The sequence below is a fragment of the Anser cygnoides genome, chromosome 1, assembly GCF_040182565.1.
Source record: "Anser cygnoides isolate HZ-2024a breed goose chromosome 1, Taihu_goose_T2T_genome, whole genome shotgun sequence".
Classification (NCBI taxonomy): Eukaryota; Metazoa; Chordata; class Aves; order Anseriformes; family Anatidae; genus Anser; species Anser cygnoides.
Window position 1 is genome coordinate 91892110 of NC_089873.1, and position 27547 is coordinate 91919656.

Consider the following 27547-nt stretch of genomic DNA (forward strand, 5'->3'; position numbering starts at 1 on the left):
CATGAAATGGCATGTCAATAGCACTGAGGCCCAGTGAATTGCTGGGAAGAAGCACTGTGCTGAATGTTTAGTAGGCTGTGTTCTGATCTTGTATTTAATATATTGCATTTTAAGTGATAAGATGATGACCATTGCTTGCATGCAAGTGTTCTTTTGTACTGTCCTTAAAAAATCTGCAAATAACACCCATTTTTCATGGTACTGCTTTTGGTTCCTCTTATTGGCTGTCGTATGGATCCACTTGTAGTAATCAACCTCCTAAATAAAGAACAAATGAGTAAACAACTTACATCGTGCAGGAACAGAATAAACTATGCTAAGCATTTAGTAGTAGGGCAGGTCACTAGGTTTATAATAGTCCAGATTTGCATCCTGAAAAGCAAGAGGTTTATCAGAAGCAGCCAAATGAGGTTTGAATGTTAAATCTGGGAGGATATGAAAGAATGGCAACTTGATCTAGAACTGAGATTCTTATTGCAATGTACTGAGGGAATTCACCAGAATTTGGAGGAAAGCATAGTTCAGGTCTGTTTTCAATTGGTTATTGCTAGCCTGTGATTTTATCACATATTTTTCAATAGTAGCTATGTTTCTTAAAGTCAGATGTCAGAGTCACCTAGTGAGATGAGGTGGGGTTTTTTTGTTTTGTTTTGTTTTGTTTTGTTTATTTAAAAGCAAGAAGCCATACAGATATTTCTCAGTATTTCAGGACTTGAAGAAATAAGTGCCTAGAAAAACTGAAAAAAAAACTAGCAATCAAATGTGAAGGATCCCAGTGGTGAGTTTTCTTTAAAAGTATCTGATTTTATGCCAATATTTCCATGGTTTGTTGGGAGGAGTGGAACAGCAGACTGTATTCATTTATGATGCTGAATTCTTGTAGTCCAGCTAACCTAGTGATTCCAGGCCCCAGTCACTTGGGATCAATACATAGTTCTAAAAGGAATAGTCCAAATGATAACCATTGGAGAATCTGAGGGAAAAATTCGAAGGAAATTACTTACCCCTTTCACATTAAAAAATAATTCCACAATTTCATTTTAAAAAAAGAATGACAATAAATAAGAAATACTTGTTTTATTCACTGTTTTAATAGCTTAACTTACTCAAACCTATGCTGCAGATATGTTGGATATAGATTTTGGGAAAAACAAACACCCCAACAACAACAAAAACACAACCCCAAGCCTGCCTGTTCTTTTACCTGAAGAGTAGAAAAGTGATAAAATAAATGTGTTATCACAACCACATGCATAAGGCAAGCATTAAGGAATAGACCTGGGGAAAATGTATTGCTGTAGCTGTTCGTCTCCATGAATAAAACAGCCTTCATTCCATATATTTCCACGTTAAAAAAAGGTTTGTGTATCAGCCCCCAGTGTTATTCTGTTGTACAGGCTGTATATCTTATGGGCATAAGCTCCTACAGCCTTGTGCCAGTAGCTGTCAGTATTCAACGTTGGTGTAACCTATAGGCCTGGAGCTACTGTTTGCTCTCATGTACAATTTATTCCATTAACTACGGTTAGCCAAACAAAACAAATCACTGGAGAAATGCAAAGGGCGCTTTAATTGTCTCCTCCTTGGAGATATGTTTCACTGCAAGCAGTCTGTGTGTAACACATTCTTTATACTTGGCATCCAGATCCTTGAAGTTTATGTACTAGGGACAGCAGAGAGAGATGTTTTAACCAAAGTAACCATAGCCATGGTGCTTTCAGGGATGAAAACAGTACCAGACAGATGACTCAGTAGAAATGTACCATGATTTGCAGTGATAATTTTAATGAGGTTTACCAAGTTAGTTAATTTTTAAGTAATACAGACATTTCACTGGAAAATCAGTCCTGCCTTTATTAATGGGAAAGTTACAGAAAACTAAAATATATCAATTGTATATAAACTGTTTGACAAACTGCAGCAGGTAAGCTCTCCAAACAGGACATGAGCTCCAGAGAGACTAGGTGGTCCTTTCTTTGACTAAAGCTGCTATTGCCAATCTACTAAGCTAAATACACATTTCACAGCCTGTTGCTTCTTGAATACATTCAACTGAGTTCTTGTGTGCCAAGTATTTGTTCAGAATACACTGAACGTAACATCTAGGTTTGCTGCCAAAATGGACTCTGTCAGGCCTCACTCCTGCATTTAGCCAGCTAAAAAAGCTGTTCCTTTCTAGTGAATTCCAGTACCATCAGTGTTTTCCCTGACTTATTAGAGTAAGAGCACTTCTTTCATTGCTTTGTAATGTGAATGTTCAGCGCCACAGTTTTCCAGAGGGGACAACAAGGCTATTGCTGCTTTGGCATACAGAAGACTTGGAGAAGATGCCCAGGCTAATACTTCGCTTGCCTTCTGTTGCCTCTGTTCTTTAATACACTCAGGTTCATGTCAAATGATTCATTAAAACATGTCCTTAAAATCTTTCCAGGGAAGATTCATTCTCTTCTTGTTGCATGTGCTACCTTAGAGCAGCTTCCCTCTTGGGCTAGCCTGCACCTGTCTGTCTGTCATCTCCCTGGACAGTATGGAATTATACTTGCAAATGGAATCGTCAACTTTTGTAGGGATTTGAGCACAGTGACATGCATGCTAATTCTCTTGTTGCTTCTCAGCCTTAGGCAAAATAAGATTAATTTTCCTTGAATCATTTCAGAGGAACATTCTGTACAGGGCATAAAATTGGATTTGGTCACTCAGGGTTAAAATACTGAACACCTTTATTAACAACTTGCTAGAATGAGGTTATACTGTGCAACAGGAAACATATTTGGGGTGTTCTACTATAAATGAGAAGATGATGTAGCACAGATAAGTGCTGAAAAACAAAACTTTGGACTAGGTCAGGATTCTGCAATGGTATTATCTGTTTCATTGCAAATGTAAGTCAAGTGTGCATTTTGGCAGCCGGGAGAAATATGAAGTTACATGATTGTCTTTGCCAGTGCTGTATTTGCAATGTCCTTTCTTATTTAGGTGCCTAGCTACAAAACCAAAACAGCAATACACTGGCTATCAAGTCATAATCAGTTCTCATTAGTCAGGTTTTTAAAAAATATGAAGTCTTGGCCTGCATTCTCAATATGTGCATTGTGGTAACACGGTTCATAGCTTTAATGTTTCATTACAAGAAAATTAAAGTTCGTATTCCCTCAGTCCTGAGCATTTAGATTTCATTTCTCCTGTTGAATGATGGAACTTGGGGCCAAGCCCTTCCCCAGCACATAGTTCCATTACAGAAATAGGCAGCATAGGTTTGGTTCTGTGATACAGGATTGTCACCTTGGAAAATGAAAATAGCTACCCTGGACGGAGAGTTATTGTGCTTAGGCAGGCCACTGAATGAGTAAGTGTCAGCTCTGGTGGGCCCATGAGGAATCTGCCAGGGCACTTTTACAAGGCCACTGAGCTCAGAGGCCCTGCTGAAGAGATGGGCCTCCACTCTACCACCTCCACTCCATTCCACCTCTACCAACCACTCCCATTTCTTCCCATGTGCTGGCAATAGTGGTGGTCTGGCCCTTGGGAAGATAATTCCAGGAGTTTAAGCAGAAGAAAATTAACTGTACCAAAAATAAATAAAATAGTTTTCTGCTTAGTGTTGTTGAGTCTTTGTAAGAAAGGTAAGACATCCTGTCTCAGGGAGAGGCGGCAGTTAAATCACCTCAGCTGTATCATAAAAACTGGCTATTAAGAACTACCCTTCTTAGGAGGTTGTGGCTACCAGCTTCAAATACATCGGGTTCCCATTTTATAAGCCTTATAAAGAAACCATTAAGAGTGATACACTGTGCATTGCTTTGGCTACTAACATTTAGTCTGGATTTTCAAGTCTGGGTGTGGCAAGCAGGACAGATTTTTTCGCAACAACATGTAGATGACTGTCCATACAATAACTGTTTGTCATTTTTCTGTATCTTCCTCTCCTGTTTCTGAGGATTTTTATTTTCTCCAACCATTTCCTTAGCCTTTGTTCCCTTGTCCCTGTGGGGAAGGTACACTGTCACACTTGAATTATGACATTTAGTGTACCTTTTCAGTAACAGAACAGCCCTGAAAAACTCCCTGTGATGCTTCTATGCAAGAGGCCTACATCTTGATGGCCTGGTATTTCTGTTACGGTTTAGATGTTGTTTAACGGTAAAGCTATAATGCGTGAGATCACAGATTGCTGATGTGAATGCAAGCATGTGGAGGAATGGAACGCATTAATTTCTGATGTGTAAAAAGCAGGGTAACGACAGGCTCCAGGTTTCTCTGGTTTTCCCCAGCTGTATCAGTTGGACTAATAGGATCTTTACCTTTCCAATTGGACTCTCCACAGTTTTGCGAACAGCTGCATCATAACTTTTTCAAGAGCAGATAAACACAGGCCTTGTTTATGGTGAGTCAGACAAATTTACGGATATGTAGATTTAGCGAGCAGTTCTGCTTCAAAGATCTCATTTTGTCTTTGTAGTTCAAATAAAGATAAACTTTGTCACAAATAAAAACAAGCCAATATCTGATTTCACAGTGATTTCTAATTTAGCCTATTCTGTGAAAATATGGTCAGAAGCATTCAATTAAAAAGAGGAAGGAAATATTACATGCTCAGATGTCTAACTTTGCTTTTACTGAACGTGGGAGTCATCTCTGGCAGTTGAACTGTCTTGACGGCTGCAGCCTTCTGTAAACATCAGAGCTGCTTACTACCTTGGAATAGAAGTTAAATTTTTCATTTATTTTTTCTTAAGATACATTCCAAAAGGGTTTTTTTATCCTTTAGAAAAAGCTTAATAAGTTAATTAGAGAACACCAGGAAGGAAAACAGTGTGCAGGACACTCACTGCTCTTTGTCTGAAACAATGAAATCTTTTAAGTCACTAAAGGTCTAATCAGAGAATTACAAAGACCCTCAGGCCTTTCCCACACTGGGAATATGGCTGTAGTATCTCAGCCTATGGAAGAACAATGCAGTTGCTGGCTCAGCTCCACTGGCTGCACCAGCTACCACACATGGACATTTTGGCCAAGCAGTTTTGCAGATGCAGTTTGAAACACTGACACTTGTTTCAGCCATGGGTATGTGGGCCTTGTGTCACACAAGTGATATGAACAGCATACTAGTTTCCTTGTCTGTAAATTCTTTTATCCTCTGTGGATTTTCTTCTGCAATCTGTATGCTTCAAGAAGCTCATGTTTCCACTCATGCATGATGTCTACACTGTGGAAGAGGTTTTTTCCACTTCAATTTTATGTGTATTTGGGGTATTGACATACTAATTCATACATGTAATGCATGCACATGTATATTTGTATTTAAATCTGCACACACACACAGACGATACATGCAAAAGTTTCTAGCAGGTATGAAAGCCTGAACTTCACCCCCCCCCATATTTAAACAGTAATTTACATGGGAAATTACATCACTGTAATTTTAATGTAATAATTATAATGTAATAAATTTTAATGTAATAAATGAATTGCCAGAGCACTTGACATCAGTTTTTGGTTGCATATGGAAAACGTTGTCCCATGATATTTTCCTTTTTACATTACATTTCTACTTCCACAATCAAATGGTTCCAAGATACTCCAGTGGCCACCATCTTCTGCAATGCAACTTCATTTTACAGCAGGCATTATTCACATTTTCAGCAGCATTGTCAGTACCATCTTTGGTTTTCAGAACTTGCTACTAGCTAATTAAAATGTGTGTAAATTAATACAGATGTACTCAAGTTACCATGTCTTGTCTCCTTTATCTGGTTTGTTTCTTCAGGTGTTTCCTTATGCCCTGTCTTGCCCTTCCCCTTCAAGAGCACAAAGGCATGTGTGTGTATCAAAGGAGAGGAGAAGTAAAGACGACCACTGTTCTTGCATGTCTTGTATGATTTTTCTTTGGCAAGTTATCAGCTTTTCTTGGTGTCATTACTTGTTTCTTGCAACGAGATGTCTACTGTCTGCTTAATGAGGTTTTGAATGGCAGTCAACATTTTTGCTTCTAAAAGAGATGGATGTAAATATTTGCGCTATTGAAATCAATATTGAGTAGACTGGGAAGTAACTTGGGGTGGGGGAAGGTGACCTCTCCCTCACTCTCACACACACACTGTTAATCTTATTTTATCTGGGGACATAGAATTATGTTTGTGCTTAGATCTTCTTTTTCTTCCCTGCAAAGCACTTATTTCACCAGTCTTAGGAATAGGTAATGGAGGCTGGCTTGTTGTGGCTTGCCTGCATGAGTCAGTCAGTGGTGACCTTTGAATGTTGGAAATGCCACAGTGTATTTTACTCTGCAAGACAGTTATAGGTAATAGGAAAAAAAAATATATCAATATTTTACTGATAGCTAGATCAGGAGTAAACTTATGCCAAAATTAAGGTTTAAATTTCTTCCCCTTCTGTCACTATGTTCCTATTCTTTTCCTCTTTCCCTAACGAATTTGTCCAAGACAAGGAACAGCAACATGGACAATGAATTTCACATCAGTTATTGAATGTAGGAAAATGTTGCTGTCTTGCTTTGTGTCTTCTGACAAATTTCAGTGTTAAATACTGAAAAGAGGTTTCTCTGAACTGTATTAACACTGTCACCCCCAGCAATGTCAGGAAATGGGAGCAAACAATATTTATTACCTCAGTTCACAGTCAGGTGTTGTAAACTTGACTGAAACCAAGGCATTTTACCAAGTCTGTCTGTCTTTCAGCCACAGACTAATACTCCACCTTCGTTCTCAAAGGGAGAGGGAGCAAATAAGATTGTCATTGCTGACCAATTGCTTTTTTTCTAGCTCAAGAAAGTGGTTTCTCCAGTGTGCTTATACCTGTGCTGTGCAGCTGGAACACAGAAAAGGGTCAACCAGGTCAGTGTCCTCTTGGGGCAAAAGCTACTGTTCACTGAAACCTCAGATAATTTGGACATGAACGCTGCAGTACCGGAAGGATAAGATGGGTCTTCAGGGCAACATTCTCCCCAGTGGACAGTCAGAAATCAGCTGCCGTGTGGTCACTTTCACTTAATTATTATGGGCTGGGCTTTCGTACAACTTTAGGAATTATGCTAATTCAGTATTTAAAAAGCATTATTGTATGGGCAGTAGATATTTTAATTACATGAAAATTAAATAGAAGCTAAAGAAAAACATCATAGCTACATGTTCAACCTCTCCTGAGCATAATATATTTAAAGAGTTAACAGGTAAATTTGAAATAGACCCTCCTTTCCTAGAGGTTGGTTTGGAGCCTTTTTGCTCCTTTTGTTGGTCTTGTGAAGACTTTCTAGTGAAGGCACAGTAGAGGTCTGAACCATTAGCAGCTGCCTTAGAAAACAAAGGTGAGTGAAAACAGATGCTGCCTTATGCTCAGAAGGCAGGTGATTCACCAGTGGGATGGAATGTAGCATGAACACATTATCCTTCTGAATAAAAGCCTTTTTTTCTGAAAATGTGGGCAGTGTGGAAGATAAGAAAATAAACCTTTGGTGTCTTAGAGAGAGAGCTTCCCAGGATCAAACCTCCCCCTGCATGAACCTTTGCATATGATTATGAAACAATATCTTTCTTTGATGGGGTGTAAATGAACGCAGCTGAGTTGTGAATATTACAGAGCTTTTTGTACTTCTTAATATAAATACATATTTTGTGTCTATATATACACCTATATAAGTATCAAAATCTAGTTCTGCTGGTGTGGTCAGTGTCAGCTGGAGTTGTGTCATTTGCTTAGAGGAGAAGAGGGCAAATTTTTATATGATATTGGGGAGTGCTTCTTCACATGAGAGATGAGATTCTTTGCAGCAGTAGGTACTCATGTGGAGGAAGATGAGTTCCCCAAATCACATATTGTTAAAGGAAATTGAAAAAAAAACTAGCTTTCTGTGGCTATAATCTTTTCTAACTACAGTGGAACTTGATGTTTTTTCTGCTCTAATATCATGTCATGAAGGAACGCCTATGAGACAGCAGGTCAAATTGGAAGAAATTTTCTGTGTGAATCTGAAAGAACCTTCAGCTATAATGGGGTTAACACTTCAGGATAAAAGATGGAACATTTTATAACTTGGAATAGGATTTATTACATCTCTGTAATTCAAATCAGAATAAGACCAAAAACAAGGGATAGAAGGGGGAATAAAAAGTGAAATAAATGTGAAGGGAAAAAAAAGAAGCATAAAGAAAGCAACAGTGAATATGGAGGAGAAATAATGTCTTGTTTAAAAAAATGCTTCTCTTAACAATAAATACACTAAAAATGCCTTTTAAAAATACAAATCAGCTCACCTTTAATGAGGATGGCTGAGGTAGGGGACCCGTGCATGTTAAATCATGATGGGATGTGTAGAGAAGATCTAATGACTCACAATGTTACTGCATATTCTTAAGCTTTCTATTATTTTTCTTGTTGTCATGGCATCGTCAGAATTTTGATATGAGTAGGCTTATTTTCCCCCATTGTCTATCTGTTTCATCTGGAAAGAGTTTTGTTTTATCATTTGTAGTAGGTTTATATAGGTTTTTTTTTGTTTGCTTGTTTTAGTACTGGCCCAATATCATTATACTTGTAACGTCGTTAAGAGCATCCCCAGTTTTTGGGAGCATCATAAGATTCTCTCAGAGGAATAGTGCAGTGAAAGTCAAAGGCAGTTATATTCTGAGCCGTGCAATCCGTGGGAGTGAAGGAAATAGTCCTGTGGGCTTTAATCCCTTGCTGTAGATCTACCAGAGCCAAGCAGGCAAGCTAGAGGGTTTCTTTGACCCTTTTCTGTGCTTCATTTTCTGTTAAATATTTCCCTTAAAACTGAAATTATTTTTATAACTTCAGGTGGTAAATGTGAGGTATTCAGATGCTAAACATAACTGAAGGCCATAGTCATTACTGTTATAGAAAACCCACCCCTCAATGACCCTTTTTCAAAATGTGTAGCTGTTATCTCTAGATTCACCCCAGTAAGGAGCTGCTGGAGTGGTATTTTCCAGAAGTCAGTCCAATCTGTTGATAAAAGCCTGGGATGCTGAGTGGTTCCTGAAAGATGCTTCCTACTGCCACTTAATAGTGATGTTAGGGACAAGATATTTAAAATACATAGCAGATTGCTCACAGCAATGAAGTCAGGGAATTTATCCTCCAGGAGACAACACTTTATTCATTTTATTCCTGTTCTTTTGCTGGTGACTGTTGTCATATTGAGCAAGACAGTAAAAGCTAGGGCAGAATGAAATATCTTTCCCATGAGCATTTCAAAATACACTTGAAAAGTTTTTTGTTTTGAAAATGAATTATTTAGTTTTATAATGTAAAAGAGAGAAGAATTTTCTCCATTTGGATTAAACGTGGTAAGCATTGATCTTATTATTTTTATTTTTTTTTTACATTTCAATGCTCACTTTTTTTAGCTACTTGAAAAAAGGAACTGGGAATTAGTTGTGGTCATCTTAGAATGTACTGAATTATAATATGTAAACATATATGTGTTTATATATATATATACACCTATATACATGCATACAAACATAAATAAAGGCGTGTGAATATACGTGGAAGTAAGAATTCACTTGAAAGCAACTGAGATCTTCCTCAAGCCCAGTTTCTTTCTTCTGGGAGATCCTGGGTTTTCAGAGTTTTAGAGAAGTCCTGAATTTATCAGGTATGATAACCTTGCCTTTCTTATATAAGGTCTGCCTGTGTCTCAATGTCTCCAGTAACCTTTGATTAAGAACGTAACTAGAGTTCAGATGGGAATAAAAGATGTGAGAAGTCAAGTGGATAAATTGGAGAGGGGTCCTGTACACCATAGAACATTAATACTGCCTCACCCAAGTATCAAAGACAGTAACTATAAAAGTAGAACTGTGCAAACAGACTTTCCACTTGTATGATTCTAGTTCATCTTAAATTTTCAGCTGAGAGTAACAGTTTTTCCTTCTGAGCTCTCTGGTGACAAAGAACAATTGCTCTGTGTGGAGGCTGAACTTTCCACCTTACCTTAAAAGCTGCTGGTTCTTTAATGGATTGCACCAGTCTTAATAACAGACCTAGTGTAGAGTTCAAAGTGCAAATAAATTCTTTGTCATTTGCACTATTTTGTTAACTATTATTAATATTGAGAAAACAGTTGCAGGCTTTTTCTGCTGTGCTGCTTTCTGTGTGAATGCTCCAGTGGTGTCTTCACTTTTTCCTGAATCCACAGTCCCATCCCTTCCCACCCCAGGGGTGCAGTTACTCCAGTTTCACAGACATATAGCTAAGGCACTATCTGTAGTCACCAGGTTCAACTTATTTCAGATACCAAATATGAGACATTCAGAAAATTAGTGGTATTTTACTCTTGTGTACCATGTCTAGTCATAGTAGATTCACTTTTAGAAGTAAGCAATTTTAAATACCAAACATGAGATAAAGAAATGGACTACCTCAAATATAAAGGCTGTTGTTGAGAAGCTTCTTTGGGCAGTTCATCTACCACCACAGAGAAACTCATGTTAGCAGAGCTGTGGTGTTGCAATGTAATAGGGTGAGCCATGATGCTGGCCCTTCTGTTGTCTTGGAGCGTACCCAAGCCGATATATTATTCAGAGGAGACCTCCTGCTCTTGGTACAACACTGTATGGAGCTATCTGAGACTGATTCACCCATTCATTGATATCTGCATCTTCCTAACTCAGAAACAGACTGAACAAAGTTTAGCTAACTAGGCAATTCTATATAGGATTCTGAAAAAGAAAAGGGAAATGCCAGTTTACATGCTAGTTTACAATGATTTATTAAACTGCAATTTATGACTTCATAGTGAAATAGAAAATGCAAATGAGGCTTAAACAAGAATACAAAACCACTGAGTTTAGGACTGAAAGGCAATACAAGTAAAATCTGCCTGGCATTAACATGGTTCCTTTATATTAATGTCAAAATGATCAAAACAAATGGAAATTTTAACACTCAGAAGAATTGGGAATGTGATATCTAAGAGGGTAAAAGAAAAAAACACTAGATTTTAGGTTTTTAGCACAAATGGCGTATGAATAAGAACATCAGAAAGAGCTACATATCCTTTGCAGTTTAAATGCATAGTCAGCAAAATAAAGGTGAATGGGTTGGACCACACTGGATTAAAGGCATACTTTTGTTGTTGTTGTTTTGTTTTGTTTTGCTTTGCTTTTTTTATTTGTTGTTTTGTTTTGTTTTGACTCATGGTCTCAAGTTGTTTCATATCTCTTATAATATTCCTTGTGAAATACCATTATTCTCAGGTCAACAACAGGACTATCTCTATCCCTATCTCTAAATACCAAAGGACAGTTTTGAATTTTGACTAGATCTCAGGTAAGATCTTTCTGCCTAAGCATCTGCAGCAGTAGGAAAAGAGGTTTTCCTCAGATGTGTGATACCACCCCATGCCAGAGGCTGGTATCACCCTAGGATCCATTGGAACATTATGCCAAAGACCAGTGTGAGTTAAGGAGCTTGGCTGTGCACTTGGATGACTGAAGAGTGCTTTTGGGCTTTGTCAAGCCAGTTTTGCTGATGGAATGCTAAGAGTTGCATGGAAGAGGAACAGTAACATCTTAAAACATCAGAGCTATTTGTTGGGGACAGTGAAGATCTGCCCGTAGTTTGGTCCAGCAGCATCAGGAGAGTGAAAATAAGGAACAGTAAAGGAAAAAGTCACTGGTTTAAGCCTTTAGTGGCTAACTGTGATATAAACAAGTGTTGAAGAATATGTTTAAAAAAAAAAAAAAACCACTCATTTTTGAAAAATTTGGGAGAGTTTTTTAATGCATTGCTAATGTTTAAGTTACTCTCTATTTTGGGCTAATCAGTTATTGAACCTCTGCTGTCTAACTCTGAAGAAGAGAAATTCCCTAACTGGTTATGAAAGTGTACCCCAGAAGCAGACTGTGAGGTTCTATCTGCACATATAGGACAATAATTTAAGAGGCTAATTTTAAGTTCCCTTAGCACTTGGGAGCATTAAAACCTACAATAATAAAAGGTTATTGATGAATGAAATTAGTCTGTACTCAGTTTCATAGACTGATACCATCCAGGTTTGCAAGCCTATATGTACATTGTGTGTGATGTCTCTTCATTTGAGCCTAGCATGAGGAATTTTGAATGCTGCATTTGGCAATCCTAAGCATCCCAAGGAAGTCAAATTATTAGTAGGTTCCTAATTTGGGGAAACTGGAAAACCAGAAAAGAGGTTGGTAGTATTCATATACACAGCTTAATGCTTTCTCAGCCTTACAGCAAATTGTTAATAATCTCTATAAATTATGAATTAAAAATGTAAAACAAGTGAAGTCTCTTTATTATTATTATTATTTTTTTTAAATGGATTTAGTCTCTCTATTCTGTTTCACTACTAAATAAAGCTGTGAAACTCTCCTTGGCTGCTTCTTCCTAGCAGACTTGGAACAGCTTTGGTGGATTTATCAGAAAGCTTCCCTTTTTTAGCTAGTTGTGTCTTTGTCTTCCCTTCACTGATATGTTTCTGTGGTATACAAGTCTGTTTTAAGACTTTTGGAAAGTAAAGCAATTAAGTGATGTTATACTTAAAACCAACAACAACAAAAAACTGCCTTGCATGGTCCATTAAACTTTTGGTAATTATATATCCATGGCCATCATCCCATTGCTCCCATTTTTGTTCCCATACATCATCACATGTGGCTCTAGGCTGTGTAGTATTGTTTTCCACAACCAGTATCATTTTCACAGACTGGCATGGTCTTTTGACTACTGTAGATATTTCTGAAATTGAAAACTAATCTACGGAATGTCAGTTAATGATATTTTAAAAAATAAGACTAACAGTCTAGAGTTGAAATAAATAGCAGGGAGGCCAAGGAGATGGAAGATTAGAAGAAGGTCTAAAGATGGGCCCATTAATCTCAGTTGGAGCTGTGGGTCAAAGTACAATTCCTCCCTTTGGCTAGCTTTGAAATCAGATTTAAAAGTAGAAACAAACAACAAAAAAAATTTGCAAGCAATGCCTCCTGTAAGCAGGGAGGTTGAGGACTAAGTTGGAAAGACGGTAGTCCAATAGGATGAGAAGTTTTTTGGACATCTGATCAAAAAGAAGAGAGATACTTTAAAGCACACACTAAAACATTTGTTATGCATATGTCTTTGTTACTTTTAATGGATATTTCTGAAAGGAAAAATAAAAGAGAGAGAAAGAGTACAAAGAATAGAGAGAAATAGGTGGCCAGATTGACTAGCAGAGGAAGGAGTAGAAGAGCGTGAAGGGCAGTCAGCAGGGAGAAGAGGTAGGGAGGAGTGGAAGGGTTGCAGAGCAGCTCACCTGCAGGGCCGGCAGCACCTGGAGCAGTGCCTTGCTGCCCCTCAAATCCTGCCAGATCCACCGGGGAGGAGAGTGGCGTACTGTCACTGTGGGAGAAGAAGAGAAACCTCGTCCTACCTCAGCATTTGCTTCATTAGGAAATAAAGGGCCATGGAATAATTTTGAGAATTAGGTACTGCAACTTGTTCATGTGCTTTGCTTGAATCTTTACGCTTCTCAAAAAATCATGGTTCTTAAGTAAAATTAATTGACTCCTGTACATGGGAGGAGGGGATAGAATAGCTGATTAAGCAGCACATAGCTCAGTGAAATTTTCATCTGTTTCTAAGTGAGGCTTGTGCTGGTTGGTGTTTTACAGTGAGCCTTTCCATTCAAACCTAGTCCTTGATGCGGTAGTGAATTTCTGGCAGAATAGCTTCACTGGTGTCCTAAAAATAGTTGGTAAGTTTAAGCTGATGTAGCAAGCTAACAGGAGTGCTGGGCCCTGTGGCTCTGTACTACCACACTTCCTTGAGTTACTTAGAAATTTAGCAGGTTATAGTTGAAATATCTCATTGAGTCTTTTCCAAAGACAGTGCAGACTTCCTGCAGTGACCCTTGCTGAGTGGGTAAGGATTAGAGCTTGTGTCATTTCTTAGTTTAAACTGCTTTTTAGATTTCTTTTGACAATCATATTTGTCCTGCTGGGTAAACTGAGGCATAAATCTGGGAAAACCTTTTACAGAAGTGGTCGTTTTCTCCCTATTAGAAAAGTTTAGTTGAGAGTATGTCATGTTTTCCCAGCAGGTATTGTCAAAGGACTATGTCTGTATTTCACAGGAGGTGCAAAATACAGCGCTAGTCCACAGCTACCTGAAAGCTTAAGGTAAGTAAAGGGAAAATGATCACAAACCACCTGGAAGGTAAGGAAAAGCTCTGTCCTGTGGATATGACATTTGAGGGAGATGGGGTTATGTTTTTGTGTTTTGTTTTTTTGTTGTTTTATTTTAAAGGTCAGAAAATGTAATCCTTTGCACTGGTGGTAGGTTTTCTACCTACCCACCAACTGCCAGGGCACACACCCTATGCCCTGCCTGTCTGCTTCTGCCCTTTCAAGCAGAGAGCTCATATTTTCAAAATGTTTGGGTATCTGGTTTGAAGTATCCTTCAAGGTGGCCTACAATGTAGGGCACTCTTGGAAACACAGACCTTTTCAGTCTGGCAGACCCCGTTTAACTACAGGATGCCAGTACTACCCGAGATGTAATCATTTCCTTACACAGCCTCCACCACCTTGTTTTACTCTCTGCCACCCAAAACACTAGCACACTTTTGCCTTGGTTCTCCATATTTCTATATTTAACAGTGCCACTTAAGCAGTATATAAGATAGGCAGAATTTTTTTCCTAAGCTATACTTGGGGGTATAGTAATTTGGTTTTGGAAGGCGTTCCTATTTATATGTTGCCCAAAACAAAGCGGTAAATTGAAACATTCTGCAGTGCGTGTTTTATAAAAGTCATAGAATTGTAGACCTACCATGCCCATCACTAAACCATATCTTTTAGTGCCACACCCATACATTTCATAAATAACTCTGGGGATGGGGACTCCACCACTTCCTTGGACAGCTCATTCCAACACTTGACCACCCTCTCCACGAAAAAATCCTTCCTAATGTCCGATCTAAACCTCCCCGTCACAATTTGAGACTATGAAGGAAAGTCATGTTTTCCTTCAGAAGTAGGAGCAGCTTGAGAGCAAAAATAACATTGGAAAGAAAGAAACAGGTAGGTAACAACCACAGTAGGCATGTATCCTGTCTGTCCCATGCAGTCAATGCTCCTGTTGCCTCTACTTCCTTGGGAAATTTTCTGCCGGCCATTAAAGCCTGCTCTGCAGATGTGACAAATTCTATTGTGCTAAACATAAAAAAAAAAAAAAAAAAGCGTGAGGCTAATGAGGACATTCTTTTTTTGTTCATTTGTGTTTTTTTTTCCTAACCCAACAACATGCACAAGTACTGAGTTCATGGCTATTTGTTTCCTAGCACTGAATGGACTTGTGGCCACACAACTTCATCTGTATACTTTGAAAGCACATCTCTCAGAAGCATCTGGTCCTTGAAATGCCAGAGAAAGGGGATGCAGAGCAAATAGCAAGGTGGGTTTAATTAGCTCACATAGTATTAATGCAATGCTAATGCTTTCATGTGCAGAGTTTGTACTCTGATTTCAGCAGTAGCTGAAAATGCAGTTTTTGCTCCTTTCATTTATGTTACATTTTTATGTTTCATTTATGTTCGCTTTTTATTTATTTTTCACACTAGGAAATACTGCAATGATTATAGGACTGTATATTTAATAAATAAGCATCATAAAAATGAAATGAAAAATATTATTCTCTTCTGTGCTTTTATTTGTTGTTCTTTATTAGTAATGCTAGCTGAAGTGTAGTCATTAAGATATACACATATATCTAATACATATGTTGAGTAGGAATCAGGTGTGTCAGACAGAACTCTGGAAAGCAATTGGCATTTGACTAATTTTTTGCATTAATGTGGATTGCATTTGACTTTTATGGGAGTAGAATTTGGCTGCTGTTAGGTACTATTTTAATCCTTTAAGAGAGAATGGAACCAATTTCAAGCTGGCCATTCCCAAATGCATCAAAATGGCTAGACTTTAGGGCCTTTTCAGTTCCTGATCTCCTTGCTGAGTGCACCAATTTCTGCCAGAAATCTTCATGTCTGCCAGTATATTGAAACAGCTTTGAAATCACCAATGTATTAATAGAAAATTCATTATTTTAAAGAACTTTACTCATGGTAAGTGTCTTGCTGTACAGAAACATAGAAATCTTATTCTGAAGAACTCCCAGCCTAAGCAGATGCAATAGAAGAAAGCAGAGATGACAGAGTAAAATATGCTGGACTTAAATGGAAAGAGAGAGAAGTTGGGTAACAGTGATTTACTATGACAATTGGTGATAATGTACACCTGTCAAATTAGTTTTCATATTTCATGAAAAAAAATATAGCTGCATACCTAATGAATGTCCTTCATGAACTGCTTTTCAGGGGATTAATGGAGAAAAAGTTTTGGCAGAACAACTGAAGGGGGAGGCATAAAGAGAGGTAAATGTGAGGGTGTTTGCAGGACAGATAAATTGAGCACCATCAGCTGAGGGGAGAAAAATCAGGGGGCATTGCATTGAAGCAAGAAAGGGGGCAGTCACACAGCTCCAGCATGAAGGGAACAAAGCTGAAAACCTGAAGCACTGAAAATGGTCAGAATGATTGTTGCCTGGTTATCTTCTTTATGCAGCCTTCACTGTAGCTGTTTCTATTAGGACAGTATTTATTCTCTGGTTTTATGATTCTCTGAAGTGGCTGTTGCTGTTACCAGTTGGATAATACAGCTGAAGTCACAAAAACATTCCTGGGGAAGCTCTGCTTGTGATTGCTTTGTTGCAGAAAATGAGCACTTCATAAAATTCCTATGTTAGTGTCTAGGTACTGTTGTGACCTGGTGTTGTCTGACAACCCTTTGCCCTCTGTGATTTTGCTACTGATACCACTCATGCATTTTTACTAAATGTTACCTCCATCCAAACACAGTGTCTAGAGAGCCTAAGCTGAATGAGCACCCATCAACCATGGAATTCCCTTTACTGTAGTCTCAGAAAAGGATGAATTAGAAAGTGTGGTACATGGCTCATGGCTCCCAGCCCTTGCCTGGATATTAAGAGCTAGTCATTTAGAGTTGTGAGTTGGTTCGGATTTGCCTGCTCTTTGTTTTGCAGACACAATCTTTTCTGCTAAAGTACCTGCACTCTTCTTTCTTTAACTTCCATATTCCTAGGACACCCTTCTTAAGCAAAAAAAAAAATGACTATTACCATTAGACCGATGGGAAATTAAGGCATACAAAGACCTCAGCAGTTTGCATGGATTCATACAGGAAATCTGCACCTGAGTATTACATTGAAAGTGCATCACTGTAAGTACGATGACCTGATGCAAAATGCAGTTTAATATAGAGAGGTCTATGCAGAGTATCTTCTTGCAAGTTAATCTATGAATTGCTACCAGGGTCTATACAGGTGTTTGTAAAGCTGAATTGTTGGATTTGGGTAGGCCAGAATAGTAGAAGTAATATTTTTGTGTGTTCAGATTATCTTAGATATTAGTTTCAGCTCTTCATGGCATTTTAGTGCAAAATACTGTACTGATGGATATGGGAAGTGAGACTTAACTCTTTTAATGCATTCCTGGCAAGCACTATATGCACTTTTCTTGCCTAAAACTGTGGCTTTCACATCACAATTTCCAACTAAAGTCTCCAGTCTCTTATTAAACATGGGCAGAATAGAATCAGATAAATGATTAAGGTGTAGTACATTTGGTGGTCTGGTATCGAGAAATGTTTTATTTGAATGGAAATGTCTCCAAACTGAATTTTCAAGGAGGGAAAATTCACAGTTTCTGACTAACATCCTGACAACTTTTTTTTTTTTTTAACTTTCTGTTCAATTACTTTAGTTTTTTCTTTTTCTCTGTGTGCATGTGTGTTTGTCATTTTCTAGATCCCTGTTTGCCATAAACCTTTCTCAAGAGCTGCATTTTGTAAACAGCCATTCTAGTAAATATTTCATTGGATTCTATGAGACATATTTTCACTTCAAGGAGATTTTTTCTGCCTTCTTTGTAGTTATACCTATTACCTATACCTAACACATACGTATTGCAGTGTTTTAAACACTGATCATGGCTGACTTGGTGGTTCAAGCCAATATTTAACCAGCAAGCAAGATCCCAGATATAATACTGAAACTGAATTATTTTTATCTTTACAGCCCTCTTTTTCAGAACAAAGGCTGAACTATTTTATTAAAGAAACATATGAGACTCTTATAATGGATGTGTAGAAGCTTATTACTTGACCTGAGAGGAAGACAAGCTAAGAGCTTTGAAACTATTCTTAAACTGACTATATGTTTATATGTATTTTGGAGGGAGAAAAGGACTTGGTTTAATCAACCAAAACTTATATTTCAATAATCTTTAATTCTTTCATTTTAATTTCCACAGATTATACTATCTTTTCACTTTTGTATTATCAGTGTCTAAATTGCTTATCTATTTAGAAGTGGAAAATTGGATATATATACGTTTAAGCAATAAATAAATAAAATTAAAGAACACCAAGCCATAGATATTGAAAAAAAAAGTCACATTACTATGAAATTTTCATTTTGATGAAGTCTATTTATCAAAAACCTTCTGACCAGCTCTAGTTCTTCCTCCTTCCCATACACATTTAGCTAGTCCTAAACTCTTTTCTGAGACATGAGATTTTCCTTGCTGCTTCTTATAATTTAATGTGATGTCTTTCAGCAAAATAAACTCCCACAAAGTGGCAGAAACTATGGAGTGAGATTGGAAATTCCTTTAGTTGGTCAGATGTGATATCAGTGTCTCGGACTCAGGGGAGCATTTTGTAGAAGTGACTTGAATGTGTTAGCTTTTTCTGAATTTAATAAAGCACCTAGTCAAGCATTACACACTTTGCAAAAACAGTCCAAACGCTACCAGACTAACCATCTTGAATGCAAAAGAAAAGACCGTGGCAGACTAAAATGTACTGCTACCAATATCCAGATTTAGCAAAAGTAGTAACTTTTCCCTCATCACAGCAGCAACAGTCCTTGGGAAAGCCATTCCTTTTCTGAAAACCTATCAGTATATGCATAAAATCACGGTATCAAATCAGTGTATACAATCACTCTGAAAAAAAATATGCTCTTATCAGAATAAAGCTTGCTATTATAAATTAAATTTTAATAGGGCCTTCAAATTTTCAAGCAAACCAGATCAAGCTTTTGCCCTTTTATTATAGCAGTAACTTCAATTATCGGTGCTGTAATTAAAGGCATTTCCATGGTCCAAATAGTGCTCGTATAGTAGATTATCTAAACCCTTTACTAATGGACTAGGAGCAAAATAACTTCCTAAGGTACTTCTCTCTTCTTCCTCTCCACACGAACAAACTTTTCTCTCAGTCAAAGTGGTGCTTATGGTGTTTATAAATGGTTTATTATCATATATGCTCACATATGCTGGAATTGTAAGGTCAATCTCCATTTCCAGGTGAGGAGGGGGAACAACAAGTGAGTTTTGACCATGTGAGGTCTTCCCTTTCAAACAGCTCATACAATGTCCCCATTGACTGAATTGCAGATAATGGAAAAGTTCAGTGCAGTGAAAGTTGCTAAGACTCTTCTTGTTTCAGAAAGGAGGAACACTAACAAACAGTCTGCAGAGATTTGACTATATGTTCTTGGTACTCTGACTGGAGAAAAATTGATAAAGAGTAGAAGTATTGGGTTATTATTGCTGGAGAGTCATTGCACACAATGGAGGAAGAGCTTTCATTTCACATTTGCAGTTGTAGACTTATTGTGGTTGATTGTGGTTGCTTTTTAAATAAAAACCTTGACTTATTTCTTTGTATTCTGCTGCTCTATGTCACAATTAGCTTTGATTCAAAATTTGGTTCTAACAGACAAAGGGATTTCCTGCTGTATTCTTTTTTCCGTAAATGTCATCTTTAAGTACTCCATATGATTATTCAGATCATCTTTTCATGAAGACCAAATTGTGTTATGACATCTTATTCTTTCTTATCCAGCTCTCTCCCCAGATCATACTGATGTCTCACATGTTCTCTTCTTGACTTATAATAAGCTGTCATACTTCTGGAGGGGATTCACCAGGAAAGTGTCTCAACAAACAATGCTGCCAACTCAGTAGCTGATGTGCTTGATACAAATATTTCTGTAGTTACCAAAACTGACAGACTTGTACGAGTGTTAAAGCAGCAAAGAATTTCAGGAAAAGCTCGAGTGACACTGTTTTAAGATTTGCTTCTGTTCTGATTTAGGAGGTCATTTTCCTTGTACTGATAGTAAAAGTGAGATCTTTGCTACAGAAAAAACACTCATCTTTCAGGTCTAGAGTAACACTGGAAGTGGAAGACCTAGAATTCCTCTGAAGAAGGTTTTTTACAGAACCCTATGGCAAGGGAGATATCTTGTCAGGTTCACTTAGCAACCAATATTATTTAAAGATGAATCTTTCACTGATTCAAAGCAATACTTAAAAACATTAAAAAGCATCTTCCAGCTATTTAATAGGATGGCTACAATACAGTTAATGGGAAAATTGCTTGGCATTTTCAGAACCTTCAAAGACTCAAGAGAGAAATGGATTTAATTCTTCCCAAGTCATATTGATTCTTACATCATGTTCAGTTTGGATTGATCTGTTTGGAATGAAGATTTGGCACTAAAGACAATTTAAAAATGTCAAAGAACTGCTGGGAAAAAAAAAAAGAAAAAAAAAAGGAGAAAATGTACATAAAGAAAACTGTCATCTGTACTGAAAAACATTCCCTTTCTTTTTTATACTCACTAGGCTTTGCTTGTGTTGTTTTGTTTTGTTTTGTTTTGTTTTGTTTTTAATAAACTAGTTATCTGCATTTGTTTGGAAAAGCATGTTGCATGAGCCTTCTAGAACTGCTGAGCTGTGGTGGGGCAAGATTCCCAGTTACCACCACCACCAAGTGAGGATTTTGTGGCAGCTGCTGAAAGATCACTTTAATCCAGATGCAGAGAAAGTGACTTACTTCTTTTATTAGAGAAATAAACCCTCCATATGTTTCACTCATGACCTCCAGCAATCTGACAGGGCTGCTATGGTGTACTCTGCTATTGAGGGCTACAGTAGTTTCTTCTGAAAGTTTGTCTCTTTGGCAAAACTGGCTTTATACTGCCAGGTTACTGGGACTTGCCGGCTGCAGTGGTTGCCTTGATATTTCTCTGTGAGCCATTAGGACAAAGGGATTAGTTTTAGTCCTTTCCAAAGGCTTTTCTTCTTCTCTCCCTTTCTTTCGCAGCACACACCCACCACGTGTGATGTTTTTCTTTTTTTTTTACGTGCCTACATAAATAGAGCTCATTGCTATTAACCTGACATTTCTGAAATGGTCATTAAATCTTTGTGTATGTTTGCTTGCAAGACTGACTAAGTGTGGCTTTGGCCTTTCTCCTGAGGAGGCCTGTCTTCCAACTGCTTTGAATTGAGTGAGATGCACACCACATAAGGATTAGGAGAGAAATTCCTTCATGCAGCAATGCCTGAAGAACTGTGCAAGTCAAACAGGTAGCAAATGTAAATGACCTGTCAAGAATGCAGAGCAATGGGAGAATCAAAGGTAAAATCACCAGCAGGTTGTAGGGGGGTCTAGAAAGACACACAGCCTTGTTGCGTAACTATTTGAAAAGCAAAAATCTGTGGCATACTGAATAGCTGTTCCACGGCACAGACTTCTCTTTCTGTGACTTCAATCTGAGCTTGCAGCAGTCTTTTCCAGAAGAGCTGCTGCTGCCCAACAGACCCTTGTGACTCTATTTAATCATTTGGCTATGGCATTGTTTACACCAGAATCTGTCTGCAATACAGGATTAGGAAAATAAACTGATGAAAGGTGGGGAAAATAAACAAATCTTCATTTCACAGTCTGTCAAGATTCCCTAGTTTCTCTTTATTGCTCAGACCATATGGTAACTAGATTATTTTATTATCCCAGTGCAACTGTAGAAAACGGTAAGGAGTGAAAAACTACCTTTGTGTTTCTGGAAAGGGAGATGGGATTTATTCATTAATAAGTTCATGTTTTTATTAGCATTGTATGTTTCCCATCAGAACGATCAGACTGGCTTTTAAAACCAAATTTTTTTTAAAGGAAAAGCCTCCCCAGAAAATTGCAATGGTGATTTTTATGTCTATTCATTAGGATTTATTATTTTCATTTAGCTTTCAGCAGTTGAGGAGACTTGAAAATTCAAGTCAATCTCCGTCAGCAGATTGTGGTGATAGTGATCAGAGGCAGCGGTGTGCGTGCTCCCTCTAGTGAGCTCTGTCCAAGAAGATGCAGTTTTAGTTTGGCTGCTGTCTGCGGGGAGCTCCCAGTGCTTCACCCAAAGTATTTTCTCTCCACAGGTAAAATTCCACAGGTAACAGAGAATGACCATTCTCTTTTATTCAGTCTGGGGAGTAGGGCACACACTGAACTGTCAGCAACGACTCTATGCTGAGAATGGCCGAGTCACTCCTGGAGTAGGGAACTGCAACGATGTCAGATTCCCTTCTAGCTCTGCCACCGGTTTGCTGTGCATGCCAGTTGGACTCTTAACTTTGTATACGCTGCTTCTGAAAATCCCTTTCAATTTACTTATACAGCTCTTTCAAAATTTCTTCAACAAACAGCAAGTTTAAAATAAGGAGGGAGCAGAGCACTGACTGACTTCATGTCTGTAAAGTACCCAAAGATGCTCAGGCAGCAGGAACTCTCAGTGGAAAATAATGCCCTGGAAGAAACCAGACAATAGTGAAGCACAGCACTATCCATGCAGCTATGAATTGTGATGGCAGATTGCTCACATATAACCTATGGCTCTACTTATTTGATCACACTGATTCCACAGTAATATTTGCTTAGTATGTTAATACCGAAGGGAGAGGAAATGGCAATAGAATGCAAAATCAAATTTTCACCATGCGTTTCTTTATTTAGGTGATGTAGCAATAAGCATATCCTCTCATGGAGAGCCTTACATATACAACGTAAGAATTCAAATGAGAAGTAATAAAACTAGCATGGAACTTTCTCATCATGGTGAGTAGGAAGAGTACAAATGAGAAGAAGCAGAAACGTGTCAATTTTGTCCCAGTTTATTCTCTGTCCTTAAAAAAAAAAAAAAAAAAAAAGAAAGTAAAAGTAGAGGGCTGCCTGTGATCGTTTGGATCATTTGGAGGGTTAATAACGACAAAGTCTGGGTTTGCAATGGAAGGGTAGAGATTCAGCAGAAATTATTTCTCAATTTATGCAAAAAGGTACCTTCTGGTTGTTCTTATGGCAAATGTCAGTCTTGAATACAATAATATGAGAAATGTAAGCATAACAGGAAAAGGAGTGAAATGTTTGTTTGGAATGTCTTATGAGAGCCCCTGGGGAAATCTGGATTTGGATAATCAAATTATGAGTTAAGTCAGGGAAGCAGAACATGACTTTTATTTAAAACATCAGTGATGAAGTTGTTCCATAATGCACACAAGTCATTAAAACCCCAATGCATCCTGAGCTCTGAGCTGGAGGCAAACCAATATATTGCACTGCTTTCCCTTTTGGCTTCTGAAAAGGGCAAAAAATATGTAGCCTGCAGGGGAAACAATAGTCTTGGCAGCCCTGCATCAGCCTACTCAACTTCTCTTCCAACTGTGGTGAATGGAAAAGATGTTGACCTCTAGACACAAATTGCCCATTCATCATGATACAATAGAAGTATGCAAAGATGTGCTAACATGCAACTTTTATCTACTTATGGAAAAGATAGCATGTTTTTTTATGCAGAACTACATTTTTAACATGGAACTTTTGAACAAGAGATTTGTTTAAATATATATAATGTGCTTTGCAAAGCATATTTGTGCATACATATATATACATACAGCCCTATTAACAACCTATAGAGCAGTTTGGTCATGGGCATATTTTCAAATCTTGTTACTGGAGACTAGACAGAACATCTAATTGTTTTTGGACATTGGAGATTATGAAATTGCTGTGATCACTGGAGTTATCTGACATTAAAAGAAAAATACATGCCAAGTTCTATTAGTAATCAACACCCATTGTTTATTTACATAAATTCTGCTGCTATATATGGCTTTATACAAAAGTCAACCATTTAGTAAACCTTCAAGTCTTCTACATAATTCTGTCTTAATCAGAAATAATTTTCAAGTAAGAAAAATATAAAACGGAAATGAAAACTCACTGGGCAAAACTTTTCCTGATTTCAGTAGATATTTCATTTATGTACTGGGTAAATGACTCTGAGAAAATGCTTTTTCCTCCATTTTCACTGTCATGAAGCTTCATGAAACAAGGTTGAAACTCATTAAGTGTTCTTCTCTCAGGAATCATTAGAAAAAAGATATATATGAACGGAATTCAAGTAGAGTATAAAGACTTCATGATTCAGCCATCTGACAGTACTACTGCAGAAAAAAAAAAAAAAAAAAAAGTAAGCTTATCCATGGATACCAAATGTTATCCAGAAGAACTCCTTCCTTCCCCACCCCCTTTTGGCCATACAAGAGCTAATTGTGGTGTCAGCTGCCGCGGGAATGTGAGGCATGTATCTGGTGTATCAAAAGAATAGTAACTGCTGTCAGCAGCATTCCTGCTCTCCAGCCACGACTGATGGCACAGTGAGCAGTTTACACAATCTTTATTCTGCTTACAATAGGGGAAAAGCTTTTTATTTTTTTTTCTAACTCTAATAAATATATTTCTAAATTCAAATATATATATAGGTATATATATAAGTATATGTAAAATATATATGTAGCAAGTACATTTCTTTTTGTAAGAAATATAGTATTAGTGTTTGCACGCTGATAGCTACATTCTCTAGACATCTTAGAAACCACAGATATTTCAAGTTGCAACTCTGCTATTTCCTTTTTACTAAGGGTAACTAGAATTTTCTTTTGAGTAATGACATGAAAGTTCTGACCCTCTAAATGGAAGATGACTGCTCAGTTTGGAATATTTGTATTTTCTGTGCTCCTCTGGTTGAAATGCCCCTCTGGGAAGCGTAGTTAGCCAAGCACAATATTTTATCCAAGCCAAGTACAGTATTTTATCTCAATTCTCATATTAAAGCTTGCATTAACTTGTAAGAGAGTTGTTTAAATTAAGGGATACCAAAACTTGGCCCTAAAGCTTCAGCCCAGCTGCAAAACAAAAAAGTGATATAAATTCACTTTCGGAGTTCAGGTGCTCTATTTAGAGGAAGAGAAAACAAATTAAAAAAGAAAGTTAGTCATTGTGGAATATAGAGTTCCTGTTATTTGCCTCTGCACTTCACACTTATAGACAACACCTGTACTAATGGAAATAAAACAGCTATAACACAAAGTTAGTGATTACTGTTAGGCATGAAGAAATGAGTCCCTAACCATTTGGTTATTTTTGACATGCTGTGATTTAAAAATAAAATGAAATATATAATTCTTCTTATTCAGGATGTAATGGTCACAAAGCTGAATTTCAGTGCCTTGTGCAGATGGATCAACATGCAAGAGCATTCTTGTTACCTTTTCATCAGGTTAAACCTGGTTCAAGAAGACAATAAAAGCAACCAAAACTTTAATTTTTATAAAGGACAGCAGTGTTTCTTTAACTGCCAAGTCTTATTCAACTATACTCTACAAGTGAATGCAATCAGAGCCATAGATGAGTGCAAAATATAATTCCTCACAGAATAGCTTTTAAGAACATATTTTTTTGTTTTTCTTTCCCTTTCACTGACTTAGATCACTGAATCTAAGGGGGGAGGGGGAGGGGCGGAAGGAAGACCAAACAAGAATATAAAACAACAAAGCAATACAATCATAAAGCCCTGTTCCAATGAAAATAGTCTATTACATTGTTGCTTAGATGACAGGTGTAGGTTACTTTCATAGCAGCCAAGAAACAAAGCTGGTAAATAAACAGATTCTGGCTGTTAAGCTTTATGTAGCTGTTGACACCATCCTGGGGATACTTAACAAAATTTAAAGTAGTAACAGTTGACTCATTTTACCACTTTAATGAGAAAAAGCATCAGCAGTCAGAGTTTAGTAAAAATCTGGAAAATAAAGAATTAAATGTAGAGATAAAATCGAGTACATTTTAAGGAATGCTTCTATTCCAAAGCAGTTATGTTTTGTTTTTTATTTTTAGCACAGGTTTTCATTTTGTGGAAAACAGACACAATCTTTATAACCTAGCCATAACCTTGAATAGGGTGTCTAGAAGAGGTTATAGATACAGAAAAAAGGATATTTCTTTGTCAGTTATATTAGTTAAGGTATGTAGCATGAATCATTTGATTCTGCCATAACAATACTTATAGGAAGAGATTTTAATTAGTCTCCATTTCAGATCATGCTGCCTCAGAATGGCGTATGAGGGAAACATTCTCAAGTCTTGATTTTCATAGCTTTGTGTCAAAACATTAAGATATAAGGTCAGACGTGATCTTGATATTTTTTAAGCTTCTTTGTGTAGATAATAAAAGTGAAAACTAAGAGTAAGTTATTTTTTAAAATGGGTACCATCATCCAGGGCAAAAGTGAAATAATGTCTGAAATACTGAGTGCTGTTCTGGTTACCCAAGCCCAAGGAAGATGAACTCTAATTAGAAAAGGAGAGGAGAGATTTTTGAAAAAGTTTTGAGGAAAGCTATTCTTCCCTTTGAAAGAAAAATTGAAAAGCTTGGCTCGTTCATCTAGCAAAATGATGGCTGCAAGATGATAAGATATTGCCTAGAATACTTGGAGCAGAGAGGGAGGAGAGCCATTTAACCCAAAGGACAATGTTGTTATGAGGATAAATTGGAATAAATTGGCCATGAATAAATTTGGGAAGAAAATTAGGCAAATTTCTAACAAGTTGCAGAGCAGTGGGGTCACAAATCTTGACCTTCACTTGATCAGTGCAGCAGGGAATTTTGATGAGGCTGCATAAAATTGCAAGAGCTGGGGATTCCTTTACTCCTATGCTCCTGTAAACAAGATTAAAACCAGCTGTGGATTTACTTTGGATTCAAGAATTTTTAATTCAGTTCACATTCACTTCTTTAAATTGGGTTAAGGTCATTTGACTTCTGAAAGAGATTTTCTAAGCTGGATTTTTAAGTCAGTGAAGCCAAGTCACATCACTCTTGATGGTTTTGTGTTTGGACATGCCTGATTACCTCTTGTAAACAGAGCTTGGTGGTAGGCATTTGTAGGGAGCTCTTTTCTCATCCAGGCTGTTGCCCCAATATTTCAGTCTTTCTGTCATCCTATAACTGTAAGTGTTTCTTCTTCAATTGTTTTTGTTGAGAATACCTTAAACCAAATCTCAAATTAAATTGTCCTGAACTTTAAATTTTAGTTTAGTTTAGTTATGATTAGAATACATGTTATGTTATAAGCATGTTCTAAGGCAGGCTGTCTCTGGCAGGGCTTTCTACTTCTTCAACACAGGTGTATGAATGATTTGTTCTCTTGGTATGTGTTTCTCTGTGCACAGCTACAAGTTCTTGGTAAAGGTGGTAACATCAATTCAAGTATTTTCTGCCCTGTTCTATTTCAATTTTTGGAAAAGTTTTT

The 27547-nt window shown here is 37.4% G+C and overlaps 1 protein-coding gene across 1 annotated transcript in view; it reads left to right on the forward strand.

Moving 5' to 3' along the window:
* LOC106039205 (LINE-1 reverse transcriptase homolog) overlaps positions 1 to 27547 on the forward strand; it is a 153584-nt gene that overhangs the window by 29737 nt on the left and 96300 nt on the right. The window contains exons 5-7 of the mRNA XM_067002462.1: positions 6783 to 6854; positions 14081 to 14159; positions 15323 to 15435. The gene's annotated coding sequence lies outside the window, so the exon portion shown is untranslated. The remainder of the gene's footprint in view (positions 1 to 6782; positions 6855 to 14080; positions 14160 to 15322; positions 15436 to 27547) is intronic.